General features: G+C 46.8%; 1 pseudogene across 1 annotated transcript; it reads left to right on the forward strand.

The window, feature by feature from the left end:
- The first annotated feature begins 4,101 nt into the window (after window positions 1-4,101).
- Window positions 4,102-8,125, forward strand: LOC308256664 (large ribosomal subunit protein eL21-like; annotated as a pseudogene). The gene is made up of 2 exons: window positions 4,102-4,696; window positions 7,915-8,125. The product of its transcript is annotated as a large ribosomal subunit protein eL21-like (transcript).
- Window positions 8,126-20,535: the final 12,410 nt, after the last annotated feature.

Consider the following 20,535-nt stretch of genomic DNA (forward strand, 5'->3'; position numbering starts at 1 on the left):
GATGCCATTTTTGTTTTTTAATAAAGCAAGTACATAAAGACTGGATGGATGGCAGACTCTTTAGTGTTCTATATGGGCATTTTGCCAGGCTGGTGTGGCTCAGTGGTTGAGTACTGACCCATGAACCAGGAGGTCACTGGTTGAGTTTTTGTCAGGGCGCGTGCCTAGGTTGCTAGCTCAATCCCAGGCCCTGGTCGAGGCCCCTGCAGAGGCAACCAATTGATGTGTCTCTCTCACATCGATGCTTCTCTAGTCTCTCCTCCTCCCTTCCACTCTCTATAATAGTCTATGGAAAAAAATATCTTCGGGTGAGGTTAAAACAAAAAACAAAAAAGAACAAAAACTCAACAGTAGGCCCCTGCCTTTGAGAACCATTTCCTGGCCCTTTCCTTGTCATGTGCTGGAGCCACTTCCAGTAGAATCACCTTTGTGGGGGCTGGGGGGGGCTGGGGAGAGGGGCACCTGTTAAGGCCTTGAATACTTTCAGACTTACTGGATCAGACTTTCTGAAGGGTGGGGCCCAAGGGCCCTGTGTTTGAAAGAACACCCACAGGGATCCTGATGGTGCAATAAAGTTGGACAACCACCCCGCTAAGTGTCCCCAATTCATTTTACAATTCTCCATTGTTGCACTTAAACTATTTCCTTTGCCCACCATGCTGCTCTTTGGAGGGAGTGTCTCCTCATTTCCATACTTCCAGCACAGCCCTCCCTGTGTTAGGTCTGATCAAATAATTGAATCGATACCCCTCTCCTGGGAACTGGCTTTTCAGGCCATTTCACAGTAGACATTCCCTTTGCTGAGACCACATTCCATTATCTCCCCTCCGGGTATGCACACAGAATTCTCTGCCCAGAAAAAGCCCGCCAAAAGTCCTTTAAAAGCTGCTGACTCCCATCACTGGGGGCTGGAGCCATCCAGGCTCAGCCACCAAATGTGCAGATGATCGAATAATTTCATAACCCCTCACCATTCTGGCCTCGTGCGTTCCTCCTTCAGCGACCTAACACCTTGCATGTGGCTATCACAGTGGACTCTGGGTGCTTATTTGTGAAATGAGTGATGTGCCCAAAACGGGAGCCCAGGTGACCTGATCCTCAGATCTACTGTTTTTGTGTCACATGTTTATCTCCATAAGCCGCCGAATTCTTTGTGAAAGCACTTCCTGCTCCAACTATGCCTAAACATCATAAGCTAACTTAAAAACCTCACAAATCACTCTCTTCCTCGGTGCTGCCTGTGGGCGTGGCCGCTGTCTCGGCACCATGGCTGCCCTCAGCTTGTCAAAAAGAGGACCAAGAAGTTCATCTAGCACCAGCCAAACACAGATGTCAACATATCCAGAGGCATTGACAATAGAGTGTGCAGAAGATTCAAGGCCAGGTCTTGATGCCCAACATGGGTTATGGGAGCAGCACAGAAACAAAGCACATGCTGCCCAGTGGCTTTTGGAAGTTCCTGGTCCACATGGTCAAGGAGCTTGAAGTGCTGCCGATGTGCAACAAATGTTACTGTGCTGAGATTGCTCACACGTCTCCTCAAAGGACCGCAAAGCCATTGTGGGAAGGGCAGCCAGCTGGCCATCAGGTCACCAACCCCAATGCCAGACTGCGCAGCGAAGGAGAAGAATAGACAGATAGTGTACACATTGTATTTGTGTTAATAAAACCGTAAAATTTTGCCAAAAAAGTAAACCAAGAAAAAACAGCCCAAGCTGGCATGGCCCAGTGGTTGGGAGTTTATTTATGAACCAGGAGGTCACGGTTCCATTCCCGGTCAGGGCACGTGCGTGGGTTGCGGGCTCAATGCCCCGTGTGGGGTGTGCAGGAGGCAGCCGATTAATGATTCTCTCTCATCATTGATGTTTCTATCTCTTTCCTTTCCTCTCTGAAGTCAATAAAAATATATATTAAAAATAAAAAGAAACCCCAAAACCACACAAATCCACATAGAAAGATTCTGGAAAGAATGGGATTTATGGAGAATTGATTGCTCTAAGGAAAATCGGAAAATGAGGCCTTTTATAGTGAAGTGAGTAGAATCACCACAAGACAGGGGAGCAAGCAAGCCCCTGCAGCCTGTATTGATTCTTAAGTGTGTCATCCAAGTCTCCCCCAAACCCAGCAAGGAGTTAAAACATCCTCTGGAAAAGAGCCCTGGGATGATACAATAAGGTGGGTGCTCGCAGGTAATGAGTCATGTAACAGAAGGCTTGTGTGTGGTTTGCCTGGAGAAGTTATAGTGTAGCTCCCACACTATCCAAGGATAAAGATGCTCTGATGGTATTGGCTAGTGCTATTAATTTAGAGAGAACTAGTCCAAAAGACTGCCAGTTCCTCTTGGGAGAAATTGGTATCTCTCACAAGAACAACTAATCTTTTAATCAAGGTCTTTATTGAGCATCTCCCATGGGTCAAAGGCTGTACCAGCTGCTAGAGATGTGACAGTAGGCACAACAGGAGCAGTACCTGCCCTAAGGAGTCACAGTGTTGTTCTCACTCACTCACTCACTCACCCAGTTCCCAGCCTGTAGCGTGGCATGCTTTGTGGATCTGCCTGGCAGGCAGAGGACTCTGAGCAAATGACCAGAGCCAGTTATTTTGCCAGTGAGGCCTCCTGTTCTCACACTAAGAACTTTCTAGTCTTGAGTCACTTATGACTTGGGTGAGTGTAAAACAGTTGTTAAACAAAATTTAACTGAATACATTTACTTATTTTTTTAAATGCAGGTTGGATCTCCCATACTTTATTTTATTATTTTTAAAAAATATATTTTATTGATTTTTTACAGAGAGGAAGGGAGAGGGATAGAGTTAGAAACATCGATGAGAGAGAAACACCGATCAACCACCTCCTGCACACCCCCTACTGGGGATGTGCCCACAACCAAGGTACATGCCCTTGACCGGAATCGAACCTGGGACCCTTCAGTCCGCAGGCCAATGCTCTATCCACTGAGCCAAACCGGTTAGGGCCAACTGAATACATTTTAAAGATCTTGTTGGCTTTATTCAACAATTCACGAATCAGGCAGTATCCAAACTAGCAGATAGAAAGGAGCTCCGAGGAGCTGTGGAAAATGAAATACTGTAATAGGCAGAAGGGAGAGGGGACAAGGAAGTTATACTAGACAAAAAAGTGACTGGTTCTTGCAAAGTCACTTTTCCTTCAGAGGATGGCAGGGGTCGATCAGGCAGATCACCTACCTAGAGCTGATTAGGTGGTTCTTGATCAACCGGTTTAAGATTCCATTTCTGGGAGAGCCCAAACGAATTAAGTTTCAATTTGTTGGTGTGGGGCTTAGCATAAGTGACTCCATTTTGGGCCTCTTTGTTTTTAACAGTCAAATTCTTCAGGGTTTGATTTGCTCTGGACAGATGGATAGAAAGCTTCCCACACAGGGAAGTCCTTCTGACCAAAAGTGACTTGCCTTCATTGCTCAGTTACTGTACTGCCTCAGTCCTACTTCTAGCCCCTTAGGATTGTGTGTGTCCTTTCCTGCCCACGGAGAGGTTGTTGAGAGGATTCTTGGAGCATTGAATCCCTGGGTGTCTCAAATTCCAAAGAGCTTGAGGCAGCAGAAATCACAGGGCCTCAGAAGGCTTTGTTTCAGGAAACAAGGGACCCTCAAGCTTAAGCGTCAATGGTTTCACAGTAAATCCCCCCACCCCCACCCTGCATTCAATGCTAGAGGGTAAAAATATGGGTGTCTGTGATCCAAAAGATCAAATGACTCTGGATGTTTAGAGGAAAGGAGAGGGATGAGAGCAACTTCAATGTTTTACTTCCTTGATCTTAATAAATCATACTTCATTTTCTTCACCCCTCACATACAACAATAGGTTTAAATGCTAGACTGTGAGCTACTCAAGAACAAAAATCTTATCTCATTCATCTTTGAATCCCCTGTACTTCACACATAGCATAAGCAAGATATTCCTTGAATGGATGGATGAGTGCATGATCTCAGGCACTGAGACTGACAACCCCCCTCTCTGTGTTCCTGACTGCTTTCCGAGGTAGCATTAGAATAACAAAAGGACATGAGCTCTAGAATCAGACCGGAGTCTGAATCCCAACTTTGCCATACACCTTCAGTAATGACCCTGACTGAGCAAGTTACTGACTATCTGGGCTGCTGCTGCTTTTTTTTTTTTTTTGTAAGAGAACATTTATTGCCTTTTGGCCGGAACCACCATCTTCCAGCAATTCGCCAAAATGACAACACCAAGGGAAAGAGGAGAGGCCCCTGCTATATGTTCTCTAGGCCTTTTAGAAAACATGGAGTTGTTCCTTTGGCCACATACATGCGAATCTACCAGAAAGGTGATATTGTGGACATCAAGGGAATGGGCACTGTTCAAAAAGGAATGCCCCACAAATGTTACCATGGCAACACTGAAGCGTCTACGCCACCCAGCATGCAGTGGGCATTGCTGTGAACAAGCAAGGTAAAGGCAAGATTCTTGCCAAGAGAATTAATGTAGGTATTGAGCATATTAAGGTCTCTAAGAGCCGAGATAGCTTCCTGAAACGTGTGAAGGAAAATGATCAGAAAAAGAAGGAAGCCAAAGAGAAAGGTACCTGGGTTCACCTGAAGCGCCAGCCTGCTCCACCCAGAGAAGCACGCTTTGTGAGAACCAATGGAAAGAAGCCTGAGCTGCCGGAACCCATTCCCTGTGAATTCATGGCATGGTAAGTGTGTGGACGAAAGGGGCCACATGCTGACCTGACCAGCTCAGGGAAGGCCCGCATGGCGGTCTTGCAAACGCAGAGACCTAAAGTAACCACAAAGGATGGTCTGAAATTAAACTTTAACTGAAAGCAGTTATGGTGGGTAGTTAATCCTAGGCCAGTATCTTCACTGACAAGGTCAACCTTTACCTTAACTGAGCCTGTCTTTTTGCATCTATGATAACATACCCTTGAAATGTCTGGGTAACTTGTAACTTCCCTTTTTCTCCTGACCCCCTCAGGGTACAACCAAATGCTCCTGGGTGCCCAGAAAAGAGACCATAAATTCCTTCATTGTTATTGTTATCATGTTAATTGCTGACTGTTAACTATCCTGTACCCACCTAAGTAAAAGAAGTATGTGCCTATCAATTTACTTTTTATCCAATCCCAGAGGTTTCTCTGCTTTGCTTTCTCCTGCCTCTAATCTATCACCAATGGATTTCATGGAACCCACCTAAGTCTTCTCATTTGATTGTAATGTATAAAAATACCCTATTTTTCTGTGTATAAGATGCTATTTTTTTCTAAAATTGTTAGACTGAAAATCGAGGGGCATCTTATACATGGAAGCCAGCCAAGCACGGGTGTGTAGCTGCCCATACCTTGTCTAACAGGCTTCCTCTAATCATGAGCCTTATTGTTACTGACGTCAGCTGATGCCGTAATTGGAGGTGGAGGTGGAGAGTGCGCAGATGCAACAGGGACCGGAGCATTCTGAGCCCATAAAGATGTCAAAAAATAAAAACATAAATACTGGTAAGCGATTGTCTTACTCTGCAAAATTCAAACTAAATGTAATCCGCTATGCAAAAGAGCATGGAAATAGAGCTGCAGAGAGACAATTTGGACCTCCTCCCTCTAAGTGTATGATCAGACAGTGGAGAAAACAGGAAGAACAACCCCTTAAGATGCCAAAAAAGAAGGCCTTAAGAGGAAAACTAGCAAAATGTTTAAAATATTGATTTCTTAATTTGGGGTTGGAAAAGTGGGGGGTGTCTTATACACGGAAAAATACAGTAGGTGAAAAACCACCATTCTCCAGAGCATTATCCCAATTCATTGAGATTCTGCTTCCCTGCAATCGTCGACAGTTTGGCTCGAATAAACTCACAAAAATTCTTTACAGGTTTGAATGTTTTTATGTTAACACTGTCTTTCCCTCTCTCTTCCACTCTTTCTAAAATCAATGGAAAGCCCTAACTGGTTTGGCTCAGTGGATAGAGCGTCGGCCTGCGGACTGAAGGGTCCCAGGTTCGATTCCGGTCAAGGGCATGTACCTTGGTTGCGGGCACATCCCCAGTAGGGGGTGTGCAGGAGGCAGCTGATCGATGTTTCTCTCTCATCAATGTTTCTAACTCTCTATCCCTCTCCTTTCCTCTCTGTAAAAATCAATAAAATATATTTAAAAAAATAAATAAATAAAATAAAATCAATGGAAAAATATCCTTGGGTGAGGATTGTGAGAAATGCTCACCTGTCCAAATTCAAATAATGGACTCGGAGACAGAAGGATGGCAAAAACAAGACTGTTAATATGTTCTCGAGAGCTGGTGTCCATTTGGTTGTGCAGGCTCAAATGGGGCAGCGAACACAGCCCATTTATTCAGTCCCTTCTCCAGTTCCTCATTGGCTGAATACTATGGGATCACTGGTTTCCTCATAAGTTGCCTAGGTCTTGCTGTCTCCCATTGGGCCATTTTAAAAAATTGGGCTGACTAGCTGGTTTGGCTCAGTGGATAGAGTGTCGGCTTGTGGAATGAAGGGTCCTGGGGTTGATTCCAGTCAAGGGCACATATCCAGGTTGTGGGATCAATCTCCAGTGGGACCTGTGCAGGAGGCAGCCAATCAATGATTCTCTCTCATCATTGGTATTTCTACCTCTCTCTCCCTCTCCCTTTCTCTTTGAAATCAATTTTAAAAAAATATAAAAATATTTTTAAAAAATAAAAAAATTGGGCTGAGGCCTTTTTTAGTTGCCTCCACCTCCCACTGTCTAGCTGAGGCAGGCACCTGGAGGGGGGATGGTTTCCACCATGATGCTGGCCCACTTCCACAGTTCCTTCTTACATCCTCTTCCCTCCTCCCTACATTCTGTTTGCCCTGAGGAAATTCAGCAACTGATTGCATCAAAAGCGGACCATGCTGGAGATGGGTCACAGAGGCCCATTTCCTACAAGGATTAAAAAAAAGAAAAGAGAAGAAAAGAAAAGAAAAGAAAAAGAAAAGAAAAGAAAAGAAAAGAAAAGAAAAGAAAAGAAAAGAGAAGAAAAGAAAAGAAAAGAAACATTGGCTCACAGCTGGGCCACTGCTACTTTCTCTAACAAGTTCTAGAGCCAGTTCTTCCTGGGACACGAGTGTGGGAGCTGCCTGAGCCCTGGTGGTGCAGTTGAGGGAGGAGGGAAGGACCCAGCTTCTCTCTGAACCAGCCCGGTGCTTTCATCAGACCGTCCTCCCGGGGGCACAGAACCACGTTTGACCACACTCCTAGTGGCTCCGGGGAGCTTTCCCGGGACTGTCTCCTGTCCCCATTCTGACCACACTTTCTCACCCTGTGCATCTCATCCCAGAGATGTCTAGTCCTTGTCTTGCCTCCTGGTACTTCATTTCTGCCCAGCCCCTTAAGACTGACATTTTGGAAAGAGTCTGCTAGGCTCGCCCTTAGCTTTTCCCTGGGACTCTGTGGACCCCGAGAAGATTCCTTTAATATGAACCCGGAGAAGGAATTTATCTGCTGAGATGGACTCCCTATGGCCAGCCAAGAGCCCAAATTTTATAAATAATAAGAGTCTAGTGGCCATTTGCTGATGGAGGCTCCTCAAGCACTCTATATGCCGGGAAGAATGTCAGCCTGAACTCAGAATACCTGGCTCGCTTACACCTGCTGAGTCAACAACTGCAGGGAAACCCTGGCTTCATCCTTCCACCAACTGAGACCTGCCCCATCCTATCCAACCTGCACAAATTGTATCCTTGTGTGCACCTACACTAGCTAATCAGGACTGCACAATTTGGATTTTCATTTACATAAATGGGACCGAAGTGGGTGGGAACTTGCAACATAAAAGGCAGCCTGCCCTTCGTCTCAGTGGGACCCGATTTAGGTTGCTGCCCGAATCTGTGTCTCCTGGGCTGCAGCTCCTTTTGCTCAAATAAATGCTTTTTATTCTTGATTGCAGTCTAGAATTAATTTTGGCTTACAATGCTGTCCCGTTGTCTCCATTAGCGTCCTGTTTTGCAGCCCACCAGCCCACCTTCATTCCAGGGAGCACGTTGGGAACAGACTCTGCTCTGATAGCACTGTGCTATATCCCTGAGCTGCGTTTTGCTTCCCACGCCTTTGCTTTGTGCGCTGGCTACTGGAGTCTACAGCCCAGGGACACCCACTGAGCCTGCATCGTGTTTCTGAAGTCATTGCTTGCCATGCCCATGATCCTCACTAGGCCCGGGCTTGGCCTTTTGTTCGGGGTCCTGCTGTTCTGTCTTGCTCTCTTTCTTGCCCTCCCTATGGATTGGATCTTTGAACACCACCCAGAACATTTCAGCCTGCTCTTGTTCTCCCAGGTACTGCCCTGTCAGAACCCATGGGGGAACCGGGCTTGGGAATCTATACTGGCATCACCCCTGCACGTCATGTCCAGATCTGTGCCCCGGTCTTTTTGTGAGGAGCCCCGAGAGCTCTTGATGGAGACCTGGATTTGGGATTAGATGTTGCAGCACCAGCCCATTCACGGGTGCTGAGGGTTGTCCCTTTAGGAGCCCACCTCCCACTCGGATTTCTTTTCCAATCTCAGGCTACAGCCTGGTTCCTGATTTTGAGCTTCACCTTGTTCCTTTGTTGCTGGGCACTGTCTCAGGCTACCCTCTGCCAGGATTCTGCATTTCCTTTTGATTCTTTGGAACACAGTGCCCTGGGCTCTCTCTGCACCACTGCTGCCCACCATCCTGATGTGGAGGCCACCTCTTCAGAACTCTAATGGGGGACCTCAAGGGCCACTGCCCAGTAGTATAAACAGTGGCCCCTCCCACCCAATAAAGCTATTCACTCTGGTAAAGCACTTAGTGCAGTATCTGGCCTAGAGTCAGCCTAGGTGAGTGTTACTTACTGTCTGCTGTTGCTATCGCCTTATGATTAAAGTAGGCAAGGTGTGGTCCCCAAAGAGGAAGGCACACACAGCAGTTAAAAATAATAAGCCAGCCCTGGCTGGTGTACTCAGTGGTTAGAGCGTCAGTCGGTGGACGGAAGGGTTGTGGGTTTGATTCACGGTCAAGGGCAAGTACCTGGGTTGGGGATTCACTCCCCGCTCCCAATTGGGGCATGTGCAGGAGACAGCCAGTCGATGTGTCTCTCATATCACTATTTCTCTCTCTCTCTCTCTCTCTCTCTCTCTCTCTCTCTCTCTCTCTCTCTCTCCCTCCCTCCTCCCTCCCTCCCTCTCCCTCTTCCTCCCTCCCTTTCACTCCACTGTCTCTGAAAAGCAATGGAAAAAATATCCTCAGGTGAGCATTAACAAAAAATTAAAAAATAATAATAATATTTGAAAGGTGGCTGTACATGCCCTCACCCCTGCCACATTGCCTCAAACTGTGCTCCATGTACCTGGCACATAGGACTCACCTTGACCTTTCATGTGCCAGGACTCCCTCTGGGTCTGTTCCTGTGGCTTCCTTCTCAGCTGGTGACCCAGCCTTTCATCCAGTCCGGTGCCCTGTGGAGTTATCTCGCCTACTCCTCGCTCCAAGTGACCCTCCACCAGAACGAAGACAGCGCTGTTAATTGTCCTTCCCTAAATACCAATGGCAGTGTGAGGAGCTTGGTACTTGGAGAGCGCCCAGGACCCACTGTCCTTTCATTATAAATAGACTGTGGGCAAGAGGCGTCTCTTAGTCCAGGACCTGGACTCCAGTGGCCATGGGCTTTGAAACAGGAAGATGCAAGGTTGTCAGAAGCTGTGGAGGTGCTGCTGACGGGCTCCAGGAACAGAAGACCTCTGCCATCAGGGCCCCGCGGCCACCGAGGAAAGTCAGCCAGGTCAGCTGGCGGTAATCAGGAAGGAGGAAGAGCCGGCTGGCATGCTCAGTGGTTGAACATTGACCTATGAATCAGAAGGAGAGGGTTCGATTCCTGATTGGGGCATATGCCTGGGTTTCAGGCTCAATCCCCATTGTGAGGTGTGTAGGAGGCAGCCGATCAATGAGTCTCCCTCATCATTGATGTTTCTCTCTCTCTCTCTCTCTCTCTCTTTCTCTCTTTTCTCTTTCACTCTCTGCCCGCCCCCCCCCCCCCCCCTTCCTCTCTGAGCAAAAGTGAAGCAGAAAACATGTCTTCCTCAGGGCTTGGTTCTGTGCCTGGTACAGAAGAATAATGTGTGAATGAAAGAGTGAATGGGTAAGTTCATTCAAGGAATGAAGGAAAGAAAAAAAAAAAGCAGCATATCAAGCACTTCTTTTCCTCCCTCCTCTCTCTCTCTCTCTCTCTCTCTCTCTCTCTCTCTCTCTCTCTCTCTCTTTCTCATCTCTATCTCTGCTCCTAAGGAGGCTGTGTCCCATCCTGGAAGAGGTACAAAATCCTGTCCCCATTAGGGTGGCAACGGACTGAGCAGGCAGGGCACCATGTGCAGGAAGAAAGGCCGGGCTGGCTCTGAGGCGTGGGGTGGGGCCAACGGGCCTAGGGAAGGCCACTGTCTGAAGCAGGCCCACTGGTAGCAGAGCCCGCAGAGGACTTGGTTTCAAAAAGGAACTAGCTGGATTCGCTGGAACAGGGCTTAGGTGAGATGCCAAATGAATGTTCTCTCTTGTGTATAAAGGCAGATCTTTGGGATGAAACTTCAAATCACCAATGAATATGGTCCACTGGTGTAACAACGTATACCTGTTAAAAGAATTTTATTCACATGCCCTGAAATCCAGCCTTCTGAAAGGCAAATACAGGGGGTTTTAGCATATTCACAGAGTTCTATCTAATTCTAGAACATTTCATCACCCTGTAGCCACTGAATCACTCCCCATCCCCCTCCCCCCTCCTTCTAGCATCTGGCCACCGCTAATCTACTTTCAGTGTCTATGAATTTGCATATTCTGAACATTTCATGTAAATGGAATCATACATATGCATTTGGCCTTTGTGTCTGCTCTTTCACTTAGCGTAAGGCTTTCATTGCTGACCCACGTTGTAGCATGTATCAAGACTTCATTCTGTTTTTAAAAAAATATTTTTTAAATGTATTTCAAAGAAAGAAAGGGAGAGGGAGAGAGAGAAACATCAGTGATGAGAAAGAATCTGGTTTTCTGGGTAGTCAGCCAAGCTGGAGGCCTCAGAGGGTTGAGTCCAACATTTCCCAGCTGCCTTTGCTGCTGGAGCCCCATCGCATCTCAGTGAGTTCCCCTACAATGGCTGTTTAACATTCCTGTACATTGATCATCTGGCTCACTCACGTAGCATACGGTTGGTAATTCTTAATTTCATTTCCTTTCCTTCTCTTTTGGGCTCTTTTATATCTTGCCATCCTTGAGAGAGGAGGCCATTGGTTGCTAGTATATATTTGTATTGTTTTACATCCCTGAATTTTCATCTCAGCTGGACCCTGGAGTGTGCTTTGGTGCTCTTTGGTGGGTGTTCTGGTTCTTTATCATGAAAATAAGCCCTTTGCTACAATGACTTTGGCCGTTGCTTATAATCTCAGAGTCCCTCATTGAGCCCCTGGATCTGTTAACTTGAAGAACCTTTTTAAAATATGTTTTTATTGATTTCAGAGAGAGAGGAAGGGATAGGGAGAGAGGGATGGAAACATCCTATATAATAAAAGCCTAATATGCAAATCTACTGAATGGTGGAATGATCAGTTGCTATGATGAGCATTGACCACCAGGGGGCAGATGCTCAATGCAGGAGCTGCCCCCAGCCTGCAGGCCCCAGGCCAGCCAAGGCAGGTACCAGTGGGGGCCCCCCTGATCACTCCGCCAGTCTCCCCACATATCATTCCTGATTGCCAGCCAGGCCTAGGGACTCTACCCATGCACGAATTTCATGCACTGCCCTCTAGTCAATGATGAGAGAGAATCATCCACTGGCTGCCTCCTGCATGCCCCCTGCTGGGGACTGAGCCTGACCCAGGCATGTGCCCTGACTGTGAATTGAAGCATGATCTCCTGGTTCATGGGTCAAGCTCAACCACTGAGCCACACTGGCCAGGCTTGAAGAACCTTTTTAAAGGTAATCTTTCTGTGTGGACACACTGGGTTCACATTCAGTTGTGTTCTCACTCACTGACACGCAGGTGACCATTGACTGGTATAGTGGGGAAAAAGGTGTAAATTGTTGTTTGCAATGCTGAACAAATGGAAATAATTTAAATATTATTAACAGGGTTAAATAAAGCATGGTACTGCAATATCCTGCAGAGTTGCCACACTTTTTCTGTAAAGGGCCAGAGAGTAATGTTTTAGACTTGTGGGCCACAGAGTCTCTGATGCAACAATTCAACTCAGCTGTTGTGATGCAGAAGCAGTGTGGACAATATGCAAATGAATGGGCTTGTCTGTGTTCCAGGAACATTGATTTAGGGGCTAGGTCACCTTGGACCCGCTGGCCATAATTTGCTGACCTCTGATATAATGAACTCTTACAATTTGGCTATTAAAAGCAATAAAGTAAAATTATGTATACTGACAGAGACGTCCACCAAGCTGTTAAACAAACAAAAAAATATTTTAGGAGGAAAGGTCAAAATTACACACACATTTATATAGACATGAAAAAGAGTCTTAAAGAACCCACACCTAACTGTTAACAGTAGTCACAGCAAGTGATTAGAACTGGGGAAGTGGGAGGTGGGGGCAGAGGGGTACTCTTCCTTAACTTATTGTTTAAATGTAATTAAATAAAATTCACCTAGCTTTGGCCAGGTAGCTCAGTTGGTTAGAATATCATCTGATAGACCAAGGTTTGGGGTTTGATCCCCGGTCAGAGCACAAACAAGAATCAACCAATGAATGCATAAATAAGTGGAACAACAAATCAAAATTTCTCTCCCTCCCTCCCTTCCTCTCTCTAAAATCAAGAAATAAAAAAGTTTAAAAATTCAATTGGGATTTAAAAAAATATTTATTTTTTATTGATTTCAGAGAGGAATCGAGAGATAGAAACATCAATGATGAGAGAGAATCATTGATCAGCTTCCTCCTGCACACCCCACACTGGGGACCGAGCCGGTAACTCGGGGAATGTGCCCTGACTGGGAATTGAACCATGACCTCCTGGTTCATAGGTCAACTCTGAACCACTGAGCCACTGGGAATTTTTTTTTTTTTTTAAATTCTAAAGAGTTTACTGGTTAGGCATAATTGTAATAAGCTTTATTCTACATAATTAACAACTTCACAAGAATAATAGCCACAGTCACCTTACACAGTGCCCTGAAGCACCCACCCAGGGCTGTAAATGGGCATCTAGCTGTTGCCATGGACAAAGGGGAGGCAGGTTGGATTGAGAAGCCAGGGCAGGGCCTTGGCTGGGAAGGGTCTGAGGCAGAGCTGGGGACAGAGGCACCAGCCTTCCAGTCAGGAGTCCCCTCACATCCCAGCTCCTTCTAGATCTAAAGGGTCTCAGGAATGTCACAGCAGCTTCTACCTTCTGGGTCAATGGCTGCATTTTCACCCATGTTTCCTCATTTGCGGAAGCTCCGCTGCAGGCCAGTCCTGGGGCTGGTGTGGGGAGGTCCGTGACCTCACCCCCTCACCCCGAAGCAGGAGGGAGACTTGTAAACAGGTGAAGTTCACCGCCCTAGAATGCAATGCGTGCACCATAGAGGCCCGTGAAAGTGGGAGGGGTCTTTGTGCAATCAGTCACCTCTGAGTCACTCTAAGTATGAATAGGAGTCTGTCACATCCACTAAGGCAGGGCAGGAAGTTCCAGGAAGACAGAAGAGGCTGAGAGGCCACGGATCAGGAAGGGGGATGAGTGAGGGTTACATGCAGGAGAGACAGGAAGTCAAATGGGAGCGTTAGAGAGGTTTTCCTGGTGGTAGCGGAGGGAACGGGTGCTGATCTCTCGCCCAGGTGAGAAGTGATGTGAGCCTGCATTCAGCCGGCCAGTGGAGTCAGACCACGCAGCCCTCACCTCTGGGCCATTCTCCAAGCTGCCCGCGGTGCTTGCTGTGGCCTTTCCTCTCCTCCTGGCATGGCCAGTTCTCTTTCTGTCTTTAAACTTTTAAAACTCAGGTATCACTTCCAGGAAAAAAAGTTCAATGACTTCCTTTCCCCATCCCCCACCACTCCCAGCTGGGTGAGGTGAGATAGGCTAGTAAGCCAGGACAAATGGAACAGAAAAACTGAGCCAGATGGTTAAAGGGCCAAGCGGTTTACAGCCATCTAATAAATCACAAAATCCTATCTTCACTAACCAAGGACACTTAAGAGTAAATGGTTTGCACTTCTCCTCCCTAATCCAAGTGTTAATAGCTTAAGTCACCCTACTCAGGGAGATAGATAACAGAAATCCAACTTTTAAAAAAGTTCCGCCCTAGCTGGTTTGGCTCAGTGGATAGAGTGTTGGCCTGCGAACTGAAAGGTCCCAGGTTCGATTCTGGTCAAGGGCACATGCCTGGGTAGTGGGCTCGATCCCCAGTGGGGGGCTTGCAGGAGGCAGCTGATCAATAATTCTCATCATGGATGTTTCTATCTCTCTCTTCCTTCCTCTCTGAAGTCAATAAAAATATATTAAAAAAAAAGTTTCATTTGCCATCCACACCCAAGGACAGATGAAGTTAAGGGAGTAAATCGCCCTATCTGGTTTGGCTCAGTGGACTGAAGGGTCAAGGGTCCGATTCCTAGTCAAGGGTATGTACCTTCCTTGCAGGCTCCATCCCTGGACCCAGTCAGGGTGTGTGCGGGAGGCAACCAATCAGTGAATATCTCTACATGGATGTTTCTCTTTCTCTGTCTCTCCCCCTCTTTTCCACTCTCTCTAAAAATCAATGGAGCCTGGCCAATGTGGCCCAGTGGTTGAGTGTCTGGCTCAATCCCCAGTAGGGGGCATGCTGGAGGCAGCCAATCAATGATTCTCTCTCATCATTGATGTTTCTATCCTTCTCTCCTTTCCCCTTCCTTCCTCTGAAATCAGTAAAAACATATTTAAAAATTTTTTTAAAGGAGTAAATCTCATTTTGGTTCATTAGCATAAAGCTGATGAATATTCTATTGAGAGCCTCCCCTAAGATCTCCCCGAAAACCCAGCCCTTAAAACCCTCAAGACAAAGGATGCAGGGTATGCTCTCCCTCCCGAAGCATGCCCTGGCCTTTCCCTTTCCCCTCTTCTTCCCCCACAGGCATCTCCTAAACTCTAAGGGTCCCCACAGACTTACAACCAGGGGAGCAGCAGCTCGTCCCCAGCCAATCCACTGAACCTCTCCTTAAGACCCCCTTTTCTCTGACTCTCCAGTGAGCTGACAGCAGCCCCACCTTGGCTCACTTCTTTCCCATAACATTTCTTGAGAACCAAAGCAGCCCCACCTAGTCTCTCTCCTGTTGCTTCTTCCATCCTAAACCCTTCCTTGTGTCACTGTCCCCAGCTTTAATAAACGTACTCTCAACGTCACCTGGACTCCTATTGTGAAATCTTTCTTGCAGGAAGTCAGGATTCCATACACTACAGGCTGGCCTGAGGCAGACCCACTCTGGGCCCAGTCCTTTTCTGGTAACATGGGAACCCCTAATCTGGGCTCTGTAAAGCTCTGTGCATTTCTCCGTCTCTGCATGAATCCCCTTGCTCTATGATTGTATTTTGGTTTCTGAATTAGACCATGATTTTCCTAGGGCACGGGCAAGGTCTCATTGGTCTTTGGGTCTCCAATGCCTGGCACAAAGCCTGACCTGAGAAGGTAATTAGATGAATATCTGTGACTGAATGAGGAAATGGATGAATGAAAGGTAAAGAGGAGAGCCCTGGCCAGGGAGACTCAGTTGGCTGGGTTGAAGTGTCATCCCATGCACCAAAAGGTTGTGGGTTTGATTTCAGGTCAGGGCACGTACCTAGGCTGAGGGGTTCCCGCCCTGTTTGGGGCATCCCATCACTTTCCATCTCAGGTTGAGGCAACTTATCGATGTTTCTCTCTCTCTCTCTCTCTCTCTCTCTCTCTCTCTCTCTCCCCCCCCTCTCTCTCTTTCCCTTCCTCTCTCTAAAAATCAATGAAAACATCCTCGGGTGAGGATTAAAGAAAATAAAAAAATAAAAAGCAAAGAGGGAAAATGAGAGATATTTGGGAGGTTAAATCAGGATAACTTGTCAAGCGATTGGACAGGGCTGGTGGGCAGGGTGGGCCGAGAGGATGACTCCATGTTGTCTGGTTTGAGAGGAGGGAAGATCTGAACTGTTTTTACTCACAATACTTCTGACACCGAATATGTGCTTTTTTTCCCCCTCACACCAACCAATTCTCCAGCTCTCTGGACACCAACTGAGTGTCCAACAATTCAATTCAATTCGCACACTATCTACCTGGAGGTAGCATCAGGTTCCACAGGTTAGGAGCTCAGTTCCACAAGACGGCCTCTACGTCTGATGCCCATTGGAAGTCAGAGGTTCCCACCTGTACTTCTGACCAACTGGCTGTAAATTGGGGATTTCTACAACCCTCTCTTCCGTTTTCAGTGATTAATAAATGGCTCACAGAAATTAAGGAAACACCTTACTTACATTTACCGCTTTATTATAAAGGAACAGCCAGATGGAAGAGACGCCTGGGGCCAAGTATCGGAGGCAGAACTTCCATGCCCTCTCTGGGTGTGCCATCCTCCTAGCACCTAGCACCTCACTGTGTTTACCAACCCAGAAGCTCTTTGAATCCCATTGCATATAACCGAAAACCTGGCATACATAGGTTAAGCAAAAAAGGAATTTATTGGCTCATAAATCTGAAAAATTCCAGGGGGCTCGATCTAATTTTAGCCAAGGCTGGATACAAATGTCAGGGGTTGATTTCACTCCATGATGATTTCATCTCACTTCCCACCTCTAAGCTCCATTCTCAGCACGTTGACCCTGGGGGGTGGCAACAAATGGCTACCATATCTCCTGCCCTTGCTCTCCAGCTCAGTTCCAGCCAGAAGGGGAATGCTTCTTATTTAGTCCTGGAAGGACCTGCAACAGCCCTGACAGCCATTCTGATGAGGCCGGTATGGTTGGTTGCGGGCACCTGAACCCATCTGAGGTCAGGGGCCAGCGGCAGGGTCTTGTGGCAGTTAAGGAGGGATGGGTCCCTGAAGGGTGGGGAAGCAACAAACGTTCCCCATGAGGGTGGGGGGCAATGCTCTGCAATCCTGGCACGGTGGAGCTCAGATGGCTTGGCACAGTGCCCGGTACTTTTGCAACTCTCAGGAAATACTTCCATGTTGCATGAAAATATGCAAGGCCGAGCCATGACCCGGCACTCTGGGGCGGAAGCTACGGCCCGGCTTTATGCTCAGTGTGGGCCCGAAGGGCGAGGATGCCTCATGGCTGAGTCAGGATACTCTAGAAGCCTGCCAGGCACAGGCCCTTTTTATTTTTGATACTTAATTGCTCATCTCTCTCAGGCAAGAAGACAAAAACCCCAAATAGGGGAAAGTTGCAGAGTCAAGCAATCTTTTAAGGTTATTATAGCCTTAGTCCTTATTCTATAGTTTCCTAGATGGAACCTAGGAGCTCAATTTATTTGTTCACCCATCTAATAAGAATGTACTGATCACCTACTCTGGGCCAGATCCTAGAAGTACAAAGGTGAATAAGGCCCAGTCTTAGCTCTTGAGGTGTGGGGAGACTAATAAACAAATGACCATTCTGAATTTAATAACTGTGAATAATTAGAGTATAATGGGAGAGCTTTGGAAGGAAAGAGCAGCCCTCCCCCCCTCCCCATCCTCAGGGGCTGTTTCACCTGTGCTCTCTGTGGGCGGTTACTCAGCACAGTAGGGTTGAAAGCATCTTAATTCACGCCTGGAGCACTGCTCTATATTGCAAAGGGAGGGTAAAGTTGGCATGAGTTTTATGAAGGAAATAATAACTAGCTAAATTTTCCATTCCAGGAATATACCTTCATTTGCACTTGTAAGAAAGCACATGTGAACAGGGTTGTACACTGCAGTGCTATTGGTAATAACAAAGATTGGAAATAACCTTAATGCTCGACGTTAATTCAAAAGATGATCTTAGCTGGTTTGGCTCAGTGGATAGAGCGTCAGCCTGTGGACTGTAGGGTCCTGGGTTTGATTCTGGTTGTGTGCTTAATCCCCAGTGCAGGGTGAGCAGGAGGCGGCCGATCAATGAGTCTCATCATTGATGTTTCCATCTCTCTTTACCTTCCTCTCTGAAATCAATAAAAATATAAAAAAAAAAAGATGGTTCCACCACACAGAGAAATGCAGCCCTCCAGCAGGTCCTCAACTAATGTTTCTGTCAATGTCATTTTCTAATAACAGGTGCCTAGATGCCATGGGAACTTAACTCTTGTGGATAGATGCCTGTTTATACCATTAGCCTATTGTAAAATTGGTTTCATTATATGTTGTTTCACTTAAAGTCACAGAACCTACCCACAACGTTAAATGAGGATTCATCGCATAAAATCAAAGAGGAAACTGTGTGTTGTCCTGAAACATTCTCCAAGATATACTGAGAAGTGAAAAAGCAAGTGCCTGAACTGTGTTATAATATGCTGCCTATTTTAGGAAACAGGAGAAAACATCTTGCTTGTATATGTAAACTAAACATATACACAAGCTAGTGTTAACTAGCTTTGGAAGATTAAAAAGAAATGGATAGTTCCTTTAGGGAGAGAAACTGGGTGTTTGAGGGATGATGAGAGGAAAACTTCACTGTGTACTTTCTACCATTTAAATATTTAATGTATTATCTATTTTTTTAAAAGCATCCCTCTCAGCCTGGCCAGTGTAGCTCAGTGGTTGACCATTGACCTATGAGCCAGGAGGTCACGGTTTGATTCCCGGACAGGGCATATGCCTCGGTTGCAGGCTCCACCGCCCCTGAAGGGCATGTATGAGTTAGCTGATCAATGATTCTCATCATTGGTGTTTCTTTTTCTCTCTCCCTCTCCCTTCCTCTCTGAAATCAATAAAAATATATTTTAAAAAGCCCTAGCCAATTTGACTCAGTGGATAGAGCATTGGCCTGTGGACTGCAGGGTCCTGGGTTCGTCCCTGATCCAGGGCACATACCTCAGTTATAGGCTCGATACCTGGCCCCTTTCCAGGCGTGTGCACGAGTCTCTCACATTGATGTTTCTTTCTCTCTGTCCCTCCTTCTCCCTTCCACTGTAAGAATCAATGGAAAAATATCCTTGGATGAGGATTAAAATATATATATATATATATATATATATATATATATACATATATACATATATATATGTGTATATATATATATTAGAGGCCTGGTGCATGACATTTGTCATTTGTGCATGGGTAGGGTCCCTAGGCCTGGTCGATGATCAGGGCTGATCTGTGGGGCAACTGGTGGGGTGTTAGGGGGGCCCCTGCCTTGGCTGGCCTGGGGCCTGCGGGCTGGAGGCAGCTCCTGCATTGAGCGTCTGTCCCCTGGTGGTCACTGTGTGTCATAGCCACCGGTCGTTCCACTGGTTGTTCTGCTATTTGGTCTGTTTGCACATTAGGCTTTTATTATATAGGATATATAAAAGCATCCCTCTCTCCACTCTCCTCAGCTGGGGGCTGGGAGGGGGGTAGGGATGCCTGGCTGGTTTCGTTTCAATGATCCCTTTATCTCCCACCAGAAAGCCCACCTTGGGCCACTTCTGTCTTCCCACTGCCTTGGCACAGACTTTTCGTCTCCCCATAGCTATACGTTAGCTTTCATTTCCCGTTTCCACCCCCTGCGACAAGATCTATGCTTTCACAAACCTGAGGGCTTTGTCTGTGTAAGGCCCTCAATCTTCCACTTGGTGGTCACCTGGCTGGTTCCAGCTGCTGGCAGCTGTGTGGACACTCCGGCATCTGGTCTTTACTGCCGCGGAGTTATAGTCATGCAGTCTGTGCCTTGCTCTAGGGCGTCTCCAGTTCTGGGCTCTTCTTGGTTTTGGTGGGGGAAGTCCCTTTAAAGCCAGCATGTAAAACTGAAACCAAAGCTTAAACGGCCATGGCAACCACAAGGGCGGGGTCTCCGGGACCTCCTACATCTTCGCTGATGTCCTTCTTAGGAAGTTCAGGGCCAACCCATCTCCTCGTACTTCCTCAACCTGGATTGGTTTTCCCTCCAGGGAGGGATTTTTGTCCCCTGCCTCTCTCCCCACCATGTCTTTGCCTTTATGATTTCCATTTTAAATTTAGCCAAGAATTGCAGACATTTTTTTAAAGGTGAAAAGATGCCACAGGGTGATTCCCTCTCTTTCTCTATCAAACTAAAGAGGAGGGTTCAGGAACTGACTCTCCCATTTTCCTTTGAAACTTTAAGCAGGGGGTGGAGGGTTGGGGGGAGAGGGGAGAAAGGAGGGTTGAGGATTGGGTGTGCCTTAGGGGCCAGGCCGATAAAGCAAATGAGAGCAGCCACCCAGGAGTAAGGTAATAGGGGCTGGTGGTGAGGACGGTGTACGAGCTGCATGGTCCATTCCCTTGCACAGGGAGCAGCTGTTACTCTGCTCCAGCCCCTATTGGTGTGCAGGATTTACTTCTATTTGTTTGTTTGCTGTTTGTTTGTTTGTTTATTTATTTTCAGAGAGGGAGGGAGAGGGAGAGAGAGACAGAAACATCAATGATGAGAGAAAATCATTGATTGGCTGCCTCCTGCACACCCCACA

This window comes from Plecotus auritus (assembly GCF_963455305.1).
Source record: "Plecotus auritus genome assembly, chromosome: 8".
NCBI classification, from domain to species: Eukaryota; Metazoa; Chordata; class Mammalia; order Chiroptera; family Vespertilionidae; genus Plecotus; species Plecotus auritus.